Source organism: Coregonus lavaretus (assembly GCF_964263955.1).
Source record: "Coregonus lavaretus genome assembly, chromosome: 15".
Lineage (NCBI taxonomy): Eukaryota > Metazoa > Chordata > Actinopteri > Salmoniformes > Salmonidae > Coregonus > Coregonus lavaretus.
This window is the reverse complement of record NC_140002.1, coordinates 40,154,265-40,174,089: the sequence shown is the minus strand read 5'-3', so window position 1 is coordinate 40,174,089 and position 19,825 is coordinate 40,154,265. Positions and strand designations below refer to the sequence as shown.

General features: G+C 43.7%; 1 protein-coding gene across 1 annotated transcript in view; it reads left to right on the top strand.

The window, feature by feature from the left end:
- Positions 1 to 575: 575 nt before the first annotated feature.
- The window catches only part of LOC311142877 (serine/threonine-protein kinase PAK 3-like), a 49,463-nt gene continuing 30,213 nt past the window's right edge, over positions 576 to 19,825 (top strand). The window contains exon 1 of the mRNA XM_084178582.1: positions 576 to 670. The gene's annotated coding sequence lies outside the window, so the exon portion shown is untranslated. The remainder of the gene's footprint in view (positions 671 to 19,825) is intronic.

The window sequence follows — 19,825 nt, the reverse complement described above, 5'->3', positions numbered from 1 at the left end:
AAGGGAACTATAACTCAAATAGTCAACATTTATGCAGCATGATATTGATAGCATTTCAATGCAACCTGATGTTGTGAAACTATTACCAACTGAGTGTTAATCGATGCAGGTCTAATTATTGCCGTAAGAAATAACACAGAAATAAAATGTGAAGGTATACAGGTATTGTTACTGTATGTCTATATGTAATGTGCACACTTCTGGGAAGTAGCACATGTAAATAAAGTAATAACTAGCAAAATAAGGAGGAAAATATTTTTGCCATTCAAACTTGAGAGTGTTCGATAAAAATAGATAGATATGGAAATATAATCCACCCTTCCTCTGTCTCTGGCTGAGCTGGTTTGGTCTGTGAAACAAAATACCAACTGTGTCTGCCTCTCTCCCTCTCTGCCTCCTCCCCCAGAGCTACTGCCTTCATTAATATGCAGCCTCCCAGCCAATGGACTGAGCAAGGCAGATGACATCATGAGCTAGGGAACAGTGAGCAGCCAGTGAAGCACCCAGCCTGCCAAACAAGCCTGAGTTTGGGGTCAGGAACCGGTCTGACAAGAGAATGGCAATCCTGCCTGTAAACTGTCAATAGGACTATACATTTGAGGATGAACCTACCAGAACACTGGCTCCAAAGGCGACACACCGAACAAGAAAATGTCAAGACATATTTCAGGTAATCCCTTGTCTGTGTATGCGATAGGTGATGTGGATATTAGAGGGAGGGGGGCTATGCATGTGTGGGGGGGGGGGGGGTGCTTTGTACTCTTATTTCCTTCATCCTTGCATTCTGCCTTGCTGGAGAGGAGGAGGAGGAGGAGGAGAAGGCAGCTGTGTTTATCTATGTTGTGTCTTATCACAGAGAGAGAGGAAATGTATGCCTGCATCTGTGTGGATTGGCTTTCGATGCCGTTACTGGCCAGCTCAATGTTATCAACCAACCATCCCCTCCCTCCTTCACTGGATTTTATGGACCCTCACCCTTGTGTTTAAAAAAAAGCATCTTTGTTGATGTGAGAGCCTGAATCGGTGCCGTTTGTTAGAGCTGTGTGTGTGTGTGTGTGTGTGTGTGTGTGTGTGTGTGTGTGTGTGTGTGTGTGTGTGTGTGTGTGTGTGTGTGTGTGTGTGTGTGTGTGTGTGTGTGTGTGTGCCAGCCCTGTAGCAAAGCAGCAGCTGCAGTGGCAACACGGTAACAAAAAGAGGAAATTGTATTTTGGGTGCTGAGGTGCGAGGCTGTGCGAAGCTGTCGGATGGATCTGAGCAGTAGATGCTGTGGATGGGGAGTGATGGATGGTTATTATGTGCAAAGGGATGGCCCTTTGTTATCTTTGGGCTGCTGCCTCTGGACCCACTTTTTTAGAGAGGGATTTTTATGAGATTTTTCTCTCTCCACACATAGACACAGGGAGCTGTGTGTGATGAGGCTGTCTTTCTCCTGGTTTAAACATGTATGTGTGGAGTTCTTTCATGGCGGCCCTGCCGGCTGTGGTGACACAGGGAGATATACAGCGTCTGGTCACCTGACAGCGATCGGGATGGGGGCGGGGGCTGCTCCTGTGGGAGCTGAGCGATCCTGCCTCAGCCTCAGTGAGGGAGGGAGGGAGTGGGATTGGGTCAGTCAGTCATCTATCCATTCTATCCATCACACTCGGCTGCTGTTCATTTACACGCTGGTGTCAGGGCAGGATAGAGAAGGGCTGAGAGGACGGGTGAGAGATTCCACCTCTTCCTGGAAGCACAGTCATCCCCATGTTTGTGTGAAGAACAACCGTCTGGGAAAGCTGTTCTTCTCTTTAAGTGAAGGTTGCTGGGAAGGCATCTGGGTGATGACAGAGTGAGGAAGAGGAGGATGTGGGAGTGGGTGCTACTCTGTGTTGGGCTGTGTTGGGCTGTGTTGGGCTGTGTTGGGCTGTGGTGTTGATGCAGACATCAGGAGTGTTACATCTATTCAATATCCACCCCAACACCTGCTCCATCTCTCTCTCTGCTCTTCACTGACAACAATTACACAGAACTAACACAGCCTCTAGACCTCACATACCCTCAATATTGCTATCAGCATGGCCTGTAAAATTAGGAACCACTTCAGCTATTAAGAGGAGCTCTTATCTTTTGTGTGTGTGAAAGGTGCAAGTTCTCTCATCACACGTAAACATAGATCCTGCTGGCCATTCTAATTCCCTTTGTTTTCTTTAACCTATGCATGTATAGCCATAGAAACACTATGATTATACCAGCTGTTTATCTACAGTATTATCTAGTGAAACTGAAGACCTCTTGTCACAGCAGTCCTTAGGTTGTTGCTGGGTGACAGAGAGAGTGACAGACAGACAGTGTTGTTGGTGTGTGACAGAGGGAGGACAGACAGACAGTGTTGTTGGTGTGTGACAGAGGGAGGACAGACAGACAGTGTTGTTGGTGTGGGAGGCCAGACCGGAGGAGAGGCTGCGTGTAATAGTCCTTTAGAGAGTGTGTATCTGTATCCACACCTTCCACTGTAGTGTCTGTCTGGAGTCATAGGGTGTTTCTCAATTTGCGTACTACCGTGCTCCACACTCTTATGCTCAGAGTGCATTCTCCGAGGATGTTCTCTTTAGTACGTTCTTGTGAGGACGTGAGTGTCGTGGATAATGCATAAAACAATACATTTGAGAAGCACTCGCATTCCCCCTACTGTATTATCTCACGCTGCACCTCCCATTCACTGAACCTTCCTTCTTCCAGCCAGGACAATGGCAACAATAGAGACAAACCAAAATATACACAAAGCAAACTTTTTACTTAATAATTTTCAGCTAGCTATATGTGAATTGTAATAATCTAGCTAGCCAGCTAGTTAAACAGGTAAAAATGACCTAAAACTAATGTTATGCAAGGTAGATGTCAATTCTTCATGAGTAGCTAACAATTCTTAATGGCTATCTGGCTAGCTAACAGTAGTAGCTAGCCAGTTAGCCCTATTGACTCACTGTGGCTTGGGATCTACACACACTACAGTAGGTATTGTAGGCAGGTAAACATGCCAAAACTAACGCAGTATGTATTTATTAACATATCAAGATAAAATATTGTAGTCAGGCAACCTATGAGATGTGAAGGAGCAACATTTGAATTCCGAACTCAGAGTTTATTTTCTCTCACTTCAGCTCAAATAATGGCCGCCATTGATTTCAAGAAACGTTGCGTAATTTTTTACGTGGTTGAGTCATATGTCTGTGCATACTTTCCGTTAAAGCTTGCGTCGATGCATGCTTCAAAATATGTACAAACGGAGTACACGTTCGAGAAGTGCCCTCCGTTCTCCGTTTCGCATACTTTGATTTGGACTCATACTCCAACCCTCCCGTGCTCCAATTTGCATGCTCAGAGCACGGTAGTATGCATTTTGAGAAACACCCACAGTGTCTGATCCCAGATTAGAGGTTGGCTCTGGCAGATGGATCACTGTGTTGGGAGCCTGGAACACTGGGCCTTATAGGACAGATGCACTATCAATGGATGTACCGGCTCACTGTCTACTCATCCACACAGACAGACATCTCAGAAGTTAGGGTGTTTACTCACACCTACTTGACTATAATGGGCATTGTGTAGCCCTTTACACTCGTACCCGTATACGGGTTGAAAATGGCAGAGTTGGACACTGATAAGCGCCTAAATATGTATGAAAAATGTATGCACTCACTAACTGTAAGTCGCTCTGGATAAGAGCGTCTGCTAAATGACTCCGCTTGAACTTCAGCACCGCGTGCGACAAAGAAGTTGTCCCCATCCCTCCCACTAATTGGGCAACTTTTGCACATTTTCTGTTGTCTGAGTGAGGGACATGCTGTTAATTATGAGGACTCTTATGTATTTTAAAAGATGAGACTTTGAGAATTATAATAAATACCACTTTCATGTCATACAAGCATTTCCATATCATAAAACAAATGTAACAAACAGTGTCAACGTTTATGATCGCTATATCGCTATTTATGATCGTTTGATCTACAGTTACATTATACCCTGGGTTGTCCTGAACAGAATGAGACAATGTTTGTTGTATTGTGAAGAAAATATGACAAGCAGTATGAAGCTGTGGCTTGGAATATTGCTTCTCCATACTATGTCATGTATTCCTTGTGAATCTGGTGATGTTTTTTCCCCCTGTTCAGAGAAAGTAGTCATTGAAGTCGATTGCATTATTTGCCATAAAGTAGTGTGAAAGTACCAGGTTTTGACCACTAGATGCAGCTGTTCCTGCTATATCGCCACAATCCTTTATCCATTGTGCTGGTCTCTTGTCTTTATTAAATAGATCACAACATTTCCTCACAATTCAAGCCAGTCCTCCATGAAATGACATGGAACGTTTCACAAGCTCTAGTATGTCAATGCTTTATATTTGACCCTAGTGTGAATAAATCCAAAAGCCATGGCTAATAATAATTTGTTCGACTGGTGTAGATCTCAATAATCATGCAAGACCACAGCGTGATGAGGGGAGACTTTGTGTGTGCATGCGCATGTGTGCATGTGTGTGACAGTGAGGGAGGGGGCTGTCATTATTGAAGAGTAGGACTGAGCGTGGTGCTGCTGAGGCTTATCCCCACAGGAGGGAGGCTGTGTAAAGGGGGGCTTGATGAGGAGCTGGATGTAGAGGAGTCCACTGACAGTTTCTGCTTTGTGCTCAAGCCCAGGCTAGTAATCACTGAGCAGCAGTGACAATCTCCATCCAAATAAACACAACTTCTCCTGACACCAGAATAACAAGGCCCAGTGTTGCAGCTGTACAAAAAGGTCCTCTCCCTGGCTCAGGATACAACACCTGTGATTGGATAAGGAGGTTGCAGGACACCTGTGATTGGATTAGGAGGTTGCGGGACAGGAATGGTGGTGGTTAACCTCCTGGAATCAGAAGAGAGGAGACTGGCTGTTCACTTCACTTCCCCCGTGCAGCTCAATGTGTCTCACCCTCATTGACACATCACACCTCCAGGCCTGACTGAACACATTAACCACATACTGTATGCTCCTCGTGACTTAAGACACAACTAATTCAGTAGTCCCTTGGACCAACAGAGGCAACCAGATTTAGATCAGAACATATCACATTTCTTAGGTCAGTTATACGAGTGAAATAAGAGATGAGATCAGAATAAGAGCTGTGTGGATGTTAGCCTGCACTAGTCTATTCATAAACAAACAAAAGGCTTGTCCAACCTAGCCTACTGGTTGGCTGTGGCCTGGCTGCTTGTCCAGTCAGGGTTGTGTTGTGTGTGTGTGTGCTGTACAGCGCTGTGTTCAGTTTGCTGTGCTACCTCAGGACAGGACAGGATGGGGGTTGGTTGGTGAATGTAACCCAACACATGGGGCTTCTCTTACATCACCTCAGCCAACTGCTAACAAAAGCTCCAGTAGATCCAGCGCCTTGTCTCTGCCTGCAGCCTGTCAGCTGGCTATCTGAAATGTGATATTACATACAAATAGGCCTGCAACAGTCTGCTAGGATAGTAACGTATAGCCTTATGACACTCTGGTGCTGACGACTGTTGGGCAGTGGGCAATGTGCTCTGCCAGAGTGGGATAGGGTAGTAGTGCTTTGGGCAGATGTAGTAGTGAAATGGCCAAGTCTTTAGAAGTGTGCTGTGCTCCAGTGTTGTAGTGTAGTGTGTGGAGCTGTAGTGTTGTAGTGCTAGGTGATATCAGGGCCATGGTCTGTGTGCTGGATTAGCATGGAGGATTGAGAGCCATCTGGCCATTTTGCCTGAGAGAGGTTGGGGGTGGAGGGAGGGTGGAGGAAGCACACTCAGACACTGACACATTGACCTCCCTCCCTAATCTTCATGCTCTCTGTCTGTTGCTGGTGGTTGGTGTGTGTTCACGTGCATGTGTTGGTGTGTTTGTGGTTTGTTGTACACACATGGTTCATTCATCTACAGTACCTACCTGCCACCCCTCATTGTGTCATGCAAAAATAGACTGTGGGCACTATGATGTCTTTGAGGACAGGGCATGTTCAGTAAAGATCAGTCATTGGCCGCCATGGGAACCTGTGCAGCTTTTACCAATATCACATTTTACCAGACCACATCGACCACACTGTGGTCAGACTACAAGCCTGCAAGGAGAGGACAGTTTGCATAGCACTTGACAGATGTAACCATGTCACCATCAGACTACTAGCTAACCATGCTATTCCAAAGCTCCCTTTTCATTTGAAAATCTACAATGATTGTTTCCTCTCATCATGGTATTATGGAGAGGACTGGTGGCAGAGAAAAGTAGTGCTGGCCAATGACAGTATGGGGTTAATGAAGGATCGGCCCCAATCTGTTCCTGTACTACAACAGGCCAGGCTGCTCGTGTCTGTCTGCCCCAATGACTGACTGACTGACTCATTTACTACAATGGCTTATATGGTGAGAGAGGGAAAGACTCCCATTAGCTTTAGGCCCACTCCACAAGACCTACTTTCATCTACCGACTGCCATGCCATGTGATTATATATACTACTACCACTAATATTAGACACAGCAACACAACACATAACACTCATAATACCACAGTACTACTTTTAGGGTAACTTCTATTACTAATACTGATTATAAGACATATTAACACTTTATTCTACTAAAATGTGATGTTTCTAAACCGTAGCTAGCTTGTTGTTTAAGTAAGCGATAATCAACGAGGGGCTATGTGTTCTATGGAAAATAATGAACGACGTGGAAGGTGTTTTCCACGACATGCCAGCGGAGCGGAACTGACCTTACACTGAGTTGCAATATTTTCCAGAGAACGCATAAAGCCCAGAGTTGATTATCCCTTTTATACCATGGCTATAATTTAACACATTTGCCACTAGAAATGTGTTAATTTGCCGGTAGAAATGTTCAACATCCACTGAAGTAGCTAGCAAGTTTACTATAGCTACAGTAGTTGCCGTGACAGACTTGCAGACTTGCTAGTTTAGCTAGCTAACCAAACCATCAGTCCTAGCTTGCTATTATGAAAATCTAATTCAACAATACCAATAATGTTTTCAATTCGACTTTTGAGTTCAAAAGCAGCTCAAAGAAAACATGTAAGAATTAACTATAGCCATTGAGTTCTACCCTGACAATATACTGTGCATTATAGCGAAATAATGCACACTCTAGAATGCCCTTCAAGTCAATCAGAAACAAATATTCAACTATGCCATGGTATATAATGTTATTTAGCAGAGGATAGAAAATCAAGCCATGGATGCTCTCAACATTGCTGCCCTGAAGTTAATAGCGCTATCAACAAAGCTCAGTGGGAAAAGGTTGTGATGGACTACTTTCTGAAGGATGATTGTGCCTTGCTGACTCTCTCTGACTATGAAAATGAATCAAAGAGGAAATCCCTGATTTAGGTAAAAGCATTTTCATTGAACCAGACATTGGTGGGGGAAAAACGGTGTTGTTGTCACGGAAGAAGTTGACAGAGTTTTGAAATCAGTGGAATGCCCGGTGGAAGCAGAGAGATGATTGCCAAATGCGGAGAGAGTCCAAAAAGAAAACACAGAAAGAAGACTGTTGAATAAAACACCTGTCTCCGGATTACATCTTCAAACTAAGGGCAACCATGGCATCCATGAGAGAGGGAGAAGCATTCATCCATGTATACAGGTAAGAGTCTAGATACATTTTCAGATATTATAGTTTCAAATTTAGTCAGAAACGTGTTTTCATTGCAAGTTAAAGCGTACTGTTAGCTAGCTAGCTAGCTAGCTAACGTTAGCTGGTGGCTCGCTAGCTAACGTTACGTGTATGATCTGTGTAGGAGCTCTAGAAAGAGGCCCGAGTTCCCAAGTTGGAATTCCGATTTGGATGACCGTTCAAATCGATTTTTCCCAGTCTGTTTTTTGTTTTTGTTTTGTTCCCAGTTGTTTTGAATGCGGCATTAGAGTTGGGATTATGGTTCATTGTTTAGCTACATGTCTAAACAAAAGACAGCACTATGCAAGGTACCATTTCACTGTACCGTTTACGCCTTCAGTATCCTGTGCATGTGACAAATAAACATTACATTTTATTTGATATAGTGTGTGTTTACCAGAGACAATAATGCGAAGAACAACATGACCTACACCAAAGTCAGATTAGGATATAGGCCAAGGACTAGATAAAGTTTATGTTTACTACTACTTTTTGCACCAATTTTAGTCTTGAAATCTTTGGTTGTTTACTACACTGTGAATCCTTAAAGAGATGGGTGGGGCTACGGCTTAAGAGGGTGTGAATGATGCTGAATGTGTGTAAACAAAGAAGAGCTCTCCAGTAGGTGTACCAAAACATTCACGGGCCATTTTCTCAAAAGTGGGGTTACAAGTTTATCAACTTTCAAAGCATAATTACTTTATCATTGTTCCTCAACTGCAGTGTATGATATACAATTTTCTAACTTGGAGTCTCTGCTTTTATCCAATGTAAAAAACACAATTTCAAATTTTGCTACATAGGACCGAATCCAGGTGGTGGGTCACATATTAGATTGGTGGTCATTTACCAGCATTTTGATTCGAAATTCGACTTTCCTGAATTGGATCCTTTGTTTGAACTCCCCGAGGCAATTCCATTCATCCCGGGGCTGAGAAGAGGAATAGGGTCTGAGCTCCTAGGCAGACTCAGGAGGCATGAATACCATCTACCGCTTCCGAGTATATTACTCGCTAACGTTTAGTCCCTGGACAATAAAGTAGACGAGCTCAGGGCGAGGATCTCCTTCCAGAGAGACATCAGGGACAGTAACATACAATTTTTTCACGGAATCATGGCTCTCAACAGATATACTGTCCCTGTCCATTCAGCCAGTGGGGTTCTCCGTCCATCACGCAGACAGGATGAAAGAACTCTACAGGGGAAAAGAAAGGTGGAGGTGTTTGTTGCATGATTAACTACTCATGGTGTGGTTGTGATAACATACAGAAATTAAAGTTATTTTGTTCTCCCGATCTGGAATACCTCACCATTAAATGGCGACTGCATTACCTCCCGAGATAATTTTCTTCGGTCATCATCTCAGCCGTGTATATCCCCCCCATGCCGACACCGCGATGGCTCTCAAGGAACTACACTGGACTCTGTGCAAACTGGAAACTGCATATCCTGAGGCCACATTTATTGTAGCTGGGGACTTTAATAAAGGAAATCTAAGGAAAACGCTACCGAAGTTCTATCACATCTCCTGTGTTACTTGCTCATCAAGAACTCTGGACTATTGCTACTCCCCCTTCCGGGACGGCTACAAGGCCCTCCCCGCCCTCCCTTCGGCAAATCAGATCACGCCTCCATTTTGCTCCTCCCGTCCTATAGGCAGAAACTTAAACAAGAAGTACCCGTGGTAAGGACTGTTCAACGTTGATCTGACCAATCGGAATCTATGCTTCAAGACGGACTGGGAAATGTTCAGGGTTGCCTCTGAGAATAGTATTGACGTATACACTGACTCAGTGATGGAGTTCATCAGGAAGTGCATAAAGGATGTTATTCCCACTGTGACGATTAGAACTTATCCAAACCAAAGACCGTGGATAGATGGCCGCATTCGCGCAAAACTGAAAGTGTGATCCACCGCATTTAACCACAGCAAGGTGACTGGGAACATGGACTTGTACAAACAGACTATGCCCTCCGTAAGGCAATCAAAGAGGCAAATCGACAGTCCAGGGACAAAGTGGAATCACAATTTAACGGTTCAAACGTTAGATATATTTGGAAGGGACTTCAGACAATCACGGATTATAAAGGGAAATCCAGCCATGTCACAGACACTGACGCCTCGCTCCGGGACAAGTTAAACAACTTCTTCATCCGCTTTGAGGTAAACACAGAGCCGCCAACGCGGGCCACTGACGCTAACGAGGACTCTGAGCTCTCACTTTCCGTGGCCGACTTGAGTAAGACATTTAAGCGTGTTACCCTTGCAAGGCTGCCGGCCCAGACGGCATCCCAAGTTGCGTCCTCAGAGCATGTGCAGACTGGCTGGCTGGAGTGTTTACGGACATATTCAATCTCTACTTATCCCAGTCTGTTGTCCCCCCTTGCTTCAAGATGTCCACCAGTGTTCCTGTACCCAAGAAAGATACCTGGGGAGGACTGCCACCAGTCCTCCCTAGGTAACTGAACTAAATGACTATTGCTCCGTAGCACTCACTTCTGTCATCATGAAATGCTTTGAGAGGCTAGATAAGGATCATATCACCTCCACCTTACCCGACACCCTAGACCCACTACAATTTGCATTCCACCCCAGCAGATCCACGGATTACACAATTGCCATCGCACGGCACACTGCACTATCCCATCTGGACAAGAGGAATACCTATGTAAGAATGCTCATCACTAAGCTCAGGGCCCTGGGTCTGAACCCCGGTCTGTGCAACTGGGTCCTGACCCCAGGTGGTGAAGGTAGGTAACAACATCTCCGCCACGTTGATCCTGAACACAGGGGCCCCACAAGGGTGCTTGCTTAGCCAACTCCTGTACTCCCTGTTCACCCATGACTGCGTGGCCATGCATGTCTCCAACTCAATCATCAAGTTTGCTGACGACACAGTGGTAGGCCTGATTACCAACAACGACAAGACAGTCTACAGGGAGGAGGTGAGGGCCCTGGCGGAGTGGTGCCTGAAAAATAACCTCTCCTTCAACATCAACAAAACGAAGGAGCTGATCGTGGACTACAGGAGACAGAAGATAGAGCATGCCCCCATCCACATCGACGGGCCCGCAGTGGAGAGGGTGAAAAGCTTATAGTTCCTTGGCGTGCACATCACTGACAACCTGAAATGGTCCATCCACACAGACAGTGTGGTGAAGAAGGCGCAACATAGTCATTGAACATTGATCACTTTTAATAATGTTTACATACTGTTTTACCCACTTCAAATGTATTCTAGTCAAGGAGCATCCTATATAACTACTGCTGTACACACCTTTTCCATTCATATACTGTCCATACTGTCGATACACACCATTTATATATATATATATATATATATATATATATATATATATATATATATATATATATATATATATATATATATATATATATATATATATATATATATATATATACACTACCAGTCAAAAGTTTGGACACACCTACTCATTCAAGGGTTTTTCTTTATTTTTGCAATTTTTTACATTGTCGAATAATAGTGAAGACATCAAAACTATGAAATAACACATATGGAATCATGTAGTAACCAAAAAGTGTTAAACAAATCAATATATACTTTATATTTGAGATTCTTCAAATAGCCACTCTTTGCCTTGATGACAGCTTTGCACACTATTGGCATTCTCTCAACCAGTTTCATGACGTAGTCACCTGGAATGCATTTCAATTAACAGGTGTGACTTCTTAAAAGGTAATTTGTGGAATTGATTTCCTTCTTAATGCATTTGAGCCAATCAGTTGTGTTGGGACAAGGTAGGGGGGGTATACAGAAGATAGCCCTATTTGGTAAAAGACCAAGTCCATATTATGTCAAGAACAGCTCAAATAAGCAAAGAGAAATTACAGTCCATCATTACAACCCTCTAACCAATTGTACTATTACGTGTGCTTTTTCACGTTATATGTAATTTATTCTGTACAAAATGTTTCTGCCGCCGTCTCTTATGACCAGAAAGAGCTTCTGGATAGCAGGACAGCGATTACTCACCTCGTATTGGACAAATATTTTTTTCTTCAATGAGTCGGAGGGAAGGATATTCTACAGACACCCGACAAGGCCCAAATCCCTGTCATTCGCATGAGAAATAGACAGAGATATTGTGGACGTAGGTCGGGGTGCCTTGTAATGATCCGATGGCGAGCGAGTAAACTGCCTCTTCCATCAATCCTATTAACCAATGTTCAATCATTTGAAAATAAATTGGACGACCTAAGATTAAGGTTATCCTACCAACGGGACATTAAAAACTGTAATATCTTATGTTTCACCGAGTCGTGGCTGAACAACGAAATGGATAACATACAGCTGGTGGGATATACGCTACATCGGCAGGATAGAACGGCTGACTCCGGTAAGACAAGGGGTGGCGGTCTGTGTATATTTGTAAACAACAGCTGGTGCATAAAATATAATACTAAGGAAGTCTCAAGGTTTTGCTCGCCTGAGGTAGAGTATCTCATGATAAGCTGTAGACCACACTTTACCAAGAGAGTTTTCATCTATATTTTTCGTAGCTGTCTATTTACCACCACAAACCGATGTTGGCACTAAGATTGCACTCAATGAGCTGTATAAGGCCATAAGTAAACAGGAAAACGATCATCCAGAGGCAGCACTCCTAGTGGCCGGGGACTTTAATGAAGGGAAACTTAAATCCGTTCTACCTAATTTCAACAGCATGTTAAATGTGCAACCAGAGACCACCTTTACTCCACACAGAGACGTGTACAAAGCTCTCCCTCACCCTCCATTTGGCAAATCTGACCATAACTCTATCCTCCTGATTCCTGCTTATAAGCAAAAACTAAAGCAGGAAGCACCAGTGACTCGGTTAATAAGGAAGTGGTCAGATGACGCAGATGCTAAGCTACGGGACTGTTTTGCTAGCACAGACTGGAACATGTTCCGGGATTCTTCCGATAGCATTGAGGAGTACACCACATCAGTCACTGGCTTCATCAATAAGTGCATCAATGACGTCGTCCCCACAGTGATCGTACGTACATACCCCAACCAGAAGCCATGGATTAGGATCAGGACTAATATTGAATCGTACTACACCGGCTCTGACGCTCGTCGGATGTGGCAGGGCTTGAAAACTATTACAGAATACAAAGGGAAGCACAGCCGCGCAGTGACACAAGCCTATCAGAAGAGCTAAATCACTTCTATGCTCGCTCCGAGGCAAGCACTGAAGCATGCATGAGAGCATCAGCTGTTCTGGATGACTATGTGATCACGCTCTCCGTAGCCGATGTGATTAAGACTTTTAAGCAGGTCAACATTCACAAGCAGGTCAACATTCACAAGGCCGCAGGGCCAGACGGATTACCAGGACGTGTACTCCGAGCATGCGCTGACCAACTGTCCCTGACTGAGTCTGTAATACCAACATGTTTCAAGCAGACCGCCATAGTCCCTGTGCCCAAGAACACTAAGATAACCTGCCTAAATGACTACCGACCCGTAGCACTCACGTCTGTAGCCATGAAGTGCTTTGAAAGGCTGGTCATGGTTCACATCAACACCATTATCCCAGAAACCCTAGACCCACTCCAATTTGCATACCACCCCAACAGATGCAATCTCTATTGATACAATCTCTATTGATACAATCTCTATTGATGCAATCTCTATTGCACTCCACACTACCCTTTCCCACCTGGACAAGAGGAACACCTACGTGAGAATGCTATTCATTGACTACAGTTCAGCGTTCAACACCATAGTGGCCTCAAAGCTCATCACTAAGCTAAGGACCCTGGGACTAAACACCTCCCTCTGCAACTGGATCCTGGACTTCCTGACTGGCCGCCACCAGGTGGTAAGGTTAGGTAACAACACATCTGTCACGCTGATCCTCAACATGGAGGCCCCTCAGGGGTGCGTGCTCAGTCCCCTCCTGTACTCCCTGTTCACTCATGACTGCATGGCCAGGCACGACTCCAACACCATCATTAAGTTTTCCGACGACACAACAGTGGTAGGCCTGATTAACGACAATGATGAGACAGCCTATAGGGAGGAGGTCAGAGACCTGGCCGTGACTCCAGCCACCCTAGTCATAGACTGTTCTCTCTGCTACCGCACAGCAAGCAGTACCGGAGCGCCAAGTCTAGGCCCAAAAGGCTTCTTAACAGCTTCTACCCCCAAGCAATAAGACTCCTGAACAGCTAATCATGGCTACCCGGACTATTTGCATTGTCCCCCCACCCCACCCCAACCCCCTCTTTTACGCTTCTGCTACTCTGTTTATTATTCATGCATAGTCAATTTAACTCTACCCACATGTACATATTACCTCAATTACCTCGACTAACCGGTGCCCCCGCACATTGACTCTGTACCGGTACCCCCTGTATATAGCCTCCCTACTGTTATTTTATTTTACTGCTGCTCTTTAATTATTTGTTATTTTCTATTTTTTACTTAACACTTTTTTTTATTTTCTTAAAAAACGGCATTATTGGTTAAGGGCTTGTAAGTAAGCATTTCACTGTTATATTCGGCACATGTGGCAAATAACATTTGATTTGATTTACTTTAAAACATGAAGGTCAGTCAATACGGAACATTTCAAGAACTTTGAAAGTTTCTTCAAGTGCAATCGCAAAAACCATCAAGCGCTATGATGAAACTGGCTCTCATGAGGACCACCACAGGAATGGAAGACCCAGAGTTACCTCTGCTGCAGAGGATAAGTTCATTAGAGTTACCATCCTCAGAAATTGCAGCCCAAATAAATGTCACAGACATATCTCAACATCACCTGTTCAGAGGTGTCTGTGTGAATCAGGCCTTCATGGTCGAATTGCTGCAAAGAAACCACTACTAAAGGACACCAACAAGAAGAAGAGACTGTGTCCATAAAATGTAGATAGTGGGTATGTGCTGGAAGTAGAGGCCTAGGCGTTGTTGTTCACTAGTTTACTCCAAGTGGAGAAAGGGTGGCGGGGTTGGAAAGAAATAAAGGGGAATATATATATTTTAAAAAAGGATATGTATGTATATATATATGTATGTGTGTGTGTGTATGTGTGTGTGTATATGTTTATGTATGTGTGTATATATATATATATATATATATATATATATATATATATATATGTATGTATGTATGTATGTATGTATGTATGTGTGTATGAATGTATGAATGTATGTAAATATGTATATGTATATAAAACATGGGGGATTGGAAGTGATGCAGACAATTACATTGATGGAAGTTACAATCTATCTGCAATATTAAGCTGATCTATCCCCCCCCCCCCAAAAAATAAAAAAAAATAAAGAAAAAGACACAAAAAAAAGAAGAAGAGACCTGCTTGGGTCTTTGTGAGACACGGTTTGGGTGAACAGTTGATCTCCGCATGTGTATTTCCCACCGTAAAGCATGGAGGAGGAGGTGTCATGGTGTGGGGGTGCTTTACTTGTGACACTGTCTGTGATTTATTTAGAATTCAAGGCAGACTTAACCATCATGGCTACCACAGCATTCTGCAGCGATACGCCATCCCATCTGGTTTGGGCTTAGTGGGACTATAATTTGTTTTTCAACAGGACAACGACCCAACACACATCCAGGCTGTGTAAGGGCTATTTTACCAAGAAGGAGAGTGATGGAGTACTGCATCAGATGATCTGGCCTCCACAATCCCCCAACCTCAATCCAATTGAGATGGGTTGGGATGAGTTGGACGGCAGAGTGAAGGAAAAGCAGCCAACAAGTGCTAAGCATATGTGGGAACTCCTTCAAGACTGTTGGAAAAGCATTCCAGGTGAAGCTGGTTGAGAGAATGCCGAGAGTGTGCAAAGCTGTCATCAAGGCAAAGGGTGGCTATTTGAAGAATCTCAAATATAGAATATATATATATAGATTTTTTAACACTTTTTTGGTTACTACATGATTCCATATGTGTTATTTCATATATTTCACACCTACAATGTAGAAAATAGTGTCCAAACTATATATATATATATATATATATACTGTATATACAGTGGGGGAAAAAAGTATTTAGTCAGCCACCAATTGTGCAAGTTCTCCCACTTAAAAAGATGAGAGAGGCCTGTAATTTTCATCATAGGTACACGTCAACTATGACAGACAAAATAAGATTTTTTTCCCCTGAAAATCACATTGTAGGATTTTTTATGAATTTATTTGCAAATTATGGTGGAAAATAAGTATTTGGTCAATAAGTTTCTCAATACTTTGTTATATACCCTTTGTTGGCAATGACACAGGTCAAACGTTTTCTGTAAGTCTTCACAAGGTTTTCACACACTGTTGCTGGTATTTTGGCCCATTCCTCCATGCAGATCTCCTCTAGAGCAGTGATGTTTTGGGGCTGTCGCTGGGCAACACGGACTTTCAACTCCCTCCAAAGATTTTCTATGGGGTTGAGATCTGGAGACTGGCTAGGCCACTCCAGGACCTTGAAATGCTTCTTACGAAGCCACTCCTTCGTTGCCCGGGCGGTGTGTTTGGGATCATTCTCATGCTGAAAGACCCAGCCACGTTTCATCTTCAATGCCCTTGCTGATGGAAGGAGGTTTTCACTCAAAATCTCACGATACATGGCCCCATTCATTTTTTTCCTTTACACGGATCAGTCGTCCTGGTCCCTTTGCAGAAAAACAGCCCCAAAGCATGATTTTTCCACCCCCATGCTTCACAGTAGGTATGGTGTTCTTTGGATGCAACTCAGCATTCTTTGTCCTCCAAACACGACGAGTTGAGTTTTTACCAAAAAGTTCTATTTTGGTTTCATCTGACCATATGACATTCTCCCAATCCTCTTCTGGATCATCCAAATGCACTCTAGCAAACTTCAGACGGGCCTGGACATGTACTGGCTTAAGCAGGGGGACACGTCTGGCACTGCAGGATTTGAGTCCCTGGCGGTGTAGTGTGTTACTGATGGTAGGCTTTGTTACTTTGGTCCCAGCTCTCTGCAGGTCATTCACTAGGTCCACCCGTGTGGTTCTGGGATTTTTGCTCACCGTTCATGTGATCATTTTGACCCCACGGGGTGAGATCTTGCGTGGAGCCCCAGATCGAGGGAGATTATCAGTGGTCTTGTATGTCTTCCAATTCCTAATAACTGCTCCCACAGTTGATTTCTTCAAACCAAGCTGCTTACCTATTGCAGATTCAGTCTTCCCAGCCTGGTGCAGGTCTACAATTTTGTTTCTGGTGTCCTTTGACAGCTCTTTGGTCTTGGCCATAGTGGAGTTTGGAGCGTGACTGTTTGAGGTTGTGGACAGGTGTCTTTTATACTGATAACAAGTTCAAACAGGTGCCATTAATACAGGTAACGAGTGGAGGACAGAGGAGCCTCTTAAAGAAGAAGTTACAGGTCTGTGAGAGACAGAAATCTTGCTTGTTTGTAGGTGACCAAATACTTATTTTCCAACATAATTTGCAAATAAATTCATTAACAATCCTACAATGTGATTTTCTGGAGATTTTTTTTTCTCAATTTGTCTGTCATAGTTGACGTGTACCTATGATGAAAATTACAGGCCTCTCTCATCTTTTTAAGTGGGAGAACTTGCACAATTGGTGGCTGACTAAATACTTTTTTTCTCCACTGTATACTGTGTATTTATATTCCAGACTTTTATTTTTGGGATTTGTGTGTATTGTTTTGTATTGTTAGTTATACTGCACTGTTGGAACTAGAAACATAAGCATTTTGCTGCACCTGCGATAACATCTGCAAAATATGTGTATGCGACCAATACATTTTCATTTGATTTGATTGATTTAGAAGCTCCACAGCTCTGGGTTCGGGGTCTGTGAGCAGACAAGGGTTTGCTACAAATCCCATATACAGTGCCTTCGGAAAGTATTCAGACCCCTTGACCTTTTCCACATTTTGTTACGTTACAGTCATATTCTAAAATTAATATACACACAATACCCCATAATGAAAAAGCAAAACAGTTTTTTAGACATTTTAGCACATTTATAAAATAAAAAAGTATTCAGACCCTTTACTCAGTACTTTGTTGAAACACCTTTGGCAGCGATTACAGCCTTGAGTCTTATTGGGTATGACACTACAAGTTTGGCACACCTGTGTTTGGGCAGTTTCTCCCATTCTTCTCTGCAGATCCTCTCAAGCTCTGTCAGGTTGGATGGGGAGCGTCGCTGCACAGCTATTTTCAGATCTCTCCAGAGAAGTTCGATCAGGTTCAAGTCCGGGCTCTGGCTGGGCCATTCAAGGACATTCAGAGACTTGTCCCGAAGCCACTCCTGCGTTGTCTTGGCTGTGTGCTTAGGGTCATTGTCCTGTTGGAAGGTGAACCTTCGCCCCAGTCTGAGGTCCTGAGCGTTCTGAAGCAGGTTTTCATCAAGGATCTCTCTGTACTTTGCTCCATTCATCTTTGCCTCGATCCTGACAAGTCTCCCAGTCCCTGCCACTGAAAAACATCCTCACAGCATGATGCTGCCACCACCATGCTTCACCGTAGGGATGGTGCCAGGTTTCCTCCAGATGTGACGCTTGGCATTCAGGCCAAAGAGTTCAATCTTGGTTTCATCAGACCAGAGAATCTTGTTTCTCATGGTCTGAGAGTCTTTAGGTGCCTTTTCGCAAACTCATAGCGGGTTTTCATGTGCCTGAGGAGTGGCTTCCATCTGGCCACTCTACCATAAAGGCCTGATTGGTGGAGTGCTGTAGAGATGGTTGTCCTTCTGGAAGGTTCTCCCATCTCCAAAGAGGAACTCTAGAGCTCTGTCAGAGTGACCATTGGGTTCTTGGTCACCTCCCTGACCAAGGCCCTTCTCCCCCGATTGCTCAGCTTTAGAAAGAGTCTTGGTGGTTCCAAACTTCCATTTAAGAATGATGGAGGCCACTGTGTTCTTGGGGACCTTCAATGCTGTAGACAGTTTTTGGAACCCTTCCCCACATCTGTGCCTCAACACAATCATGTCTCGGAGCTCTACAGACAATTCCTTCCACCTCATGGTTTGGTTTTTGCTCTGACATGCTCTGTCAACTGTGGGACCTTTATATAGACAGGTATGTGCCTTTCCAAATCATGTCCAATCAATTGAATTTACCACAGGTGGACTCCAATCTAGTTGTAGAAACATCTCAAGGATGATCAATGGAAACAGGATGCACCTGAGCTCAATTTCGAGTCTCATAAGGGAAGGGGTCTGAATACTTTCCGAATGCACTGTATTATTGTAGCTAGGTCTGTTCTATCAATCAACACACACTATAAAAGTTGGGGTTGCTATATTGAAATGAGACCCCCTGAAAGCTGTATTATTTCAACACCATAGCCAATTGTATAGGAAACCTACCAAGTAGGTTCACAGTGTGCTAAGAACACTGAATAATGTGTAGGGTTGTGTGAATACCAGTATGACGAGTCTACAGTATTACCCATGGACAGAGATCACTATAACAGAACTGACCCAGAAGAAATGGCAGGAATGATTATCCTGTTATTATTTTATTATTTTGTGGGTAATTATTTTGAGCTGTCATTGAGTACAGACACAATACTTGTATGCCTTTTTAGTTAATTTTGCATCAGAGGAGCAAGTGGAACACTTCTAGTTGGTCAGCTGGATAGGGCAATTGCTAAGATTAATATTTCACTTGCATTGTAGTGAATGACCTTGGGATTCAATGGGATCTCAGAGTAAGAAGAGTTAATTGCACACAAACGATCTCTCTCACACACACACACACGCACACACACACACACACACACACACACACATCCCACCTGTCACCTGTTCTGTGCTGCAGTTGAACTGTGGCTCATTGTGAACCTAACGGAGGTCTAGCGGCTGTATGCAAAGCAGGCTCAGTATCCCAGCAGAACCTAGAGGAGGGGGGATTCAGGAAGGAACTCTGGGAGGAGGTGGAGCTTCTAGAGACAAAGACTGATATATCAGTCAGAGGAACAGAAAGACAGATTATACAGAATCAGAATCACATGGAGTCAATTATCTATTACATTTCTAGGGGAATTGAATGAAAGAAGTTTCAATCTAAGAGCTTACTTGTTCATGTACATTTCCCTCTTACATGATTATCTCTACATTATGGACATGAGGTAGCATTTACTGTACAAAAATAAAACTATAGCCTATTCAGCTAT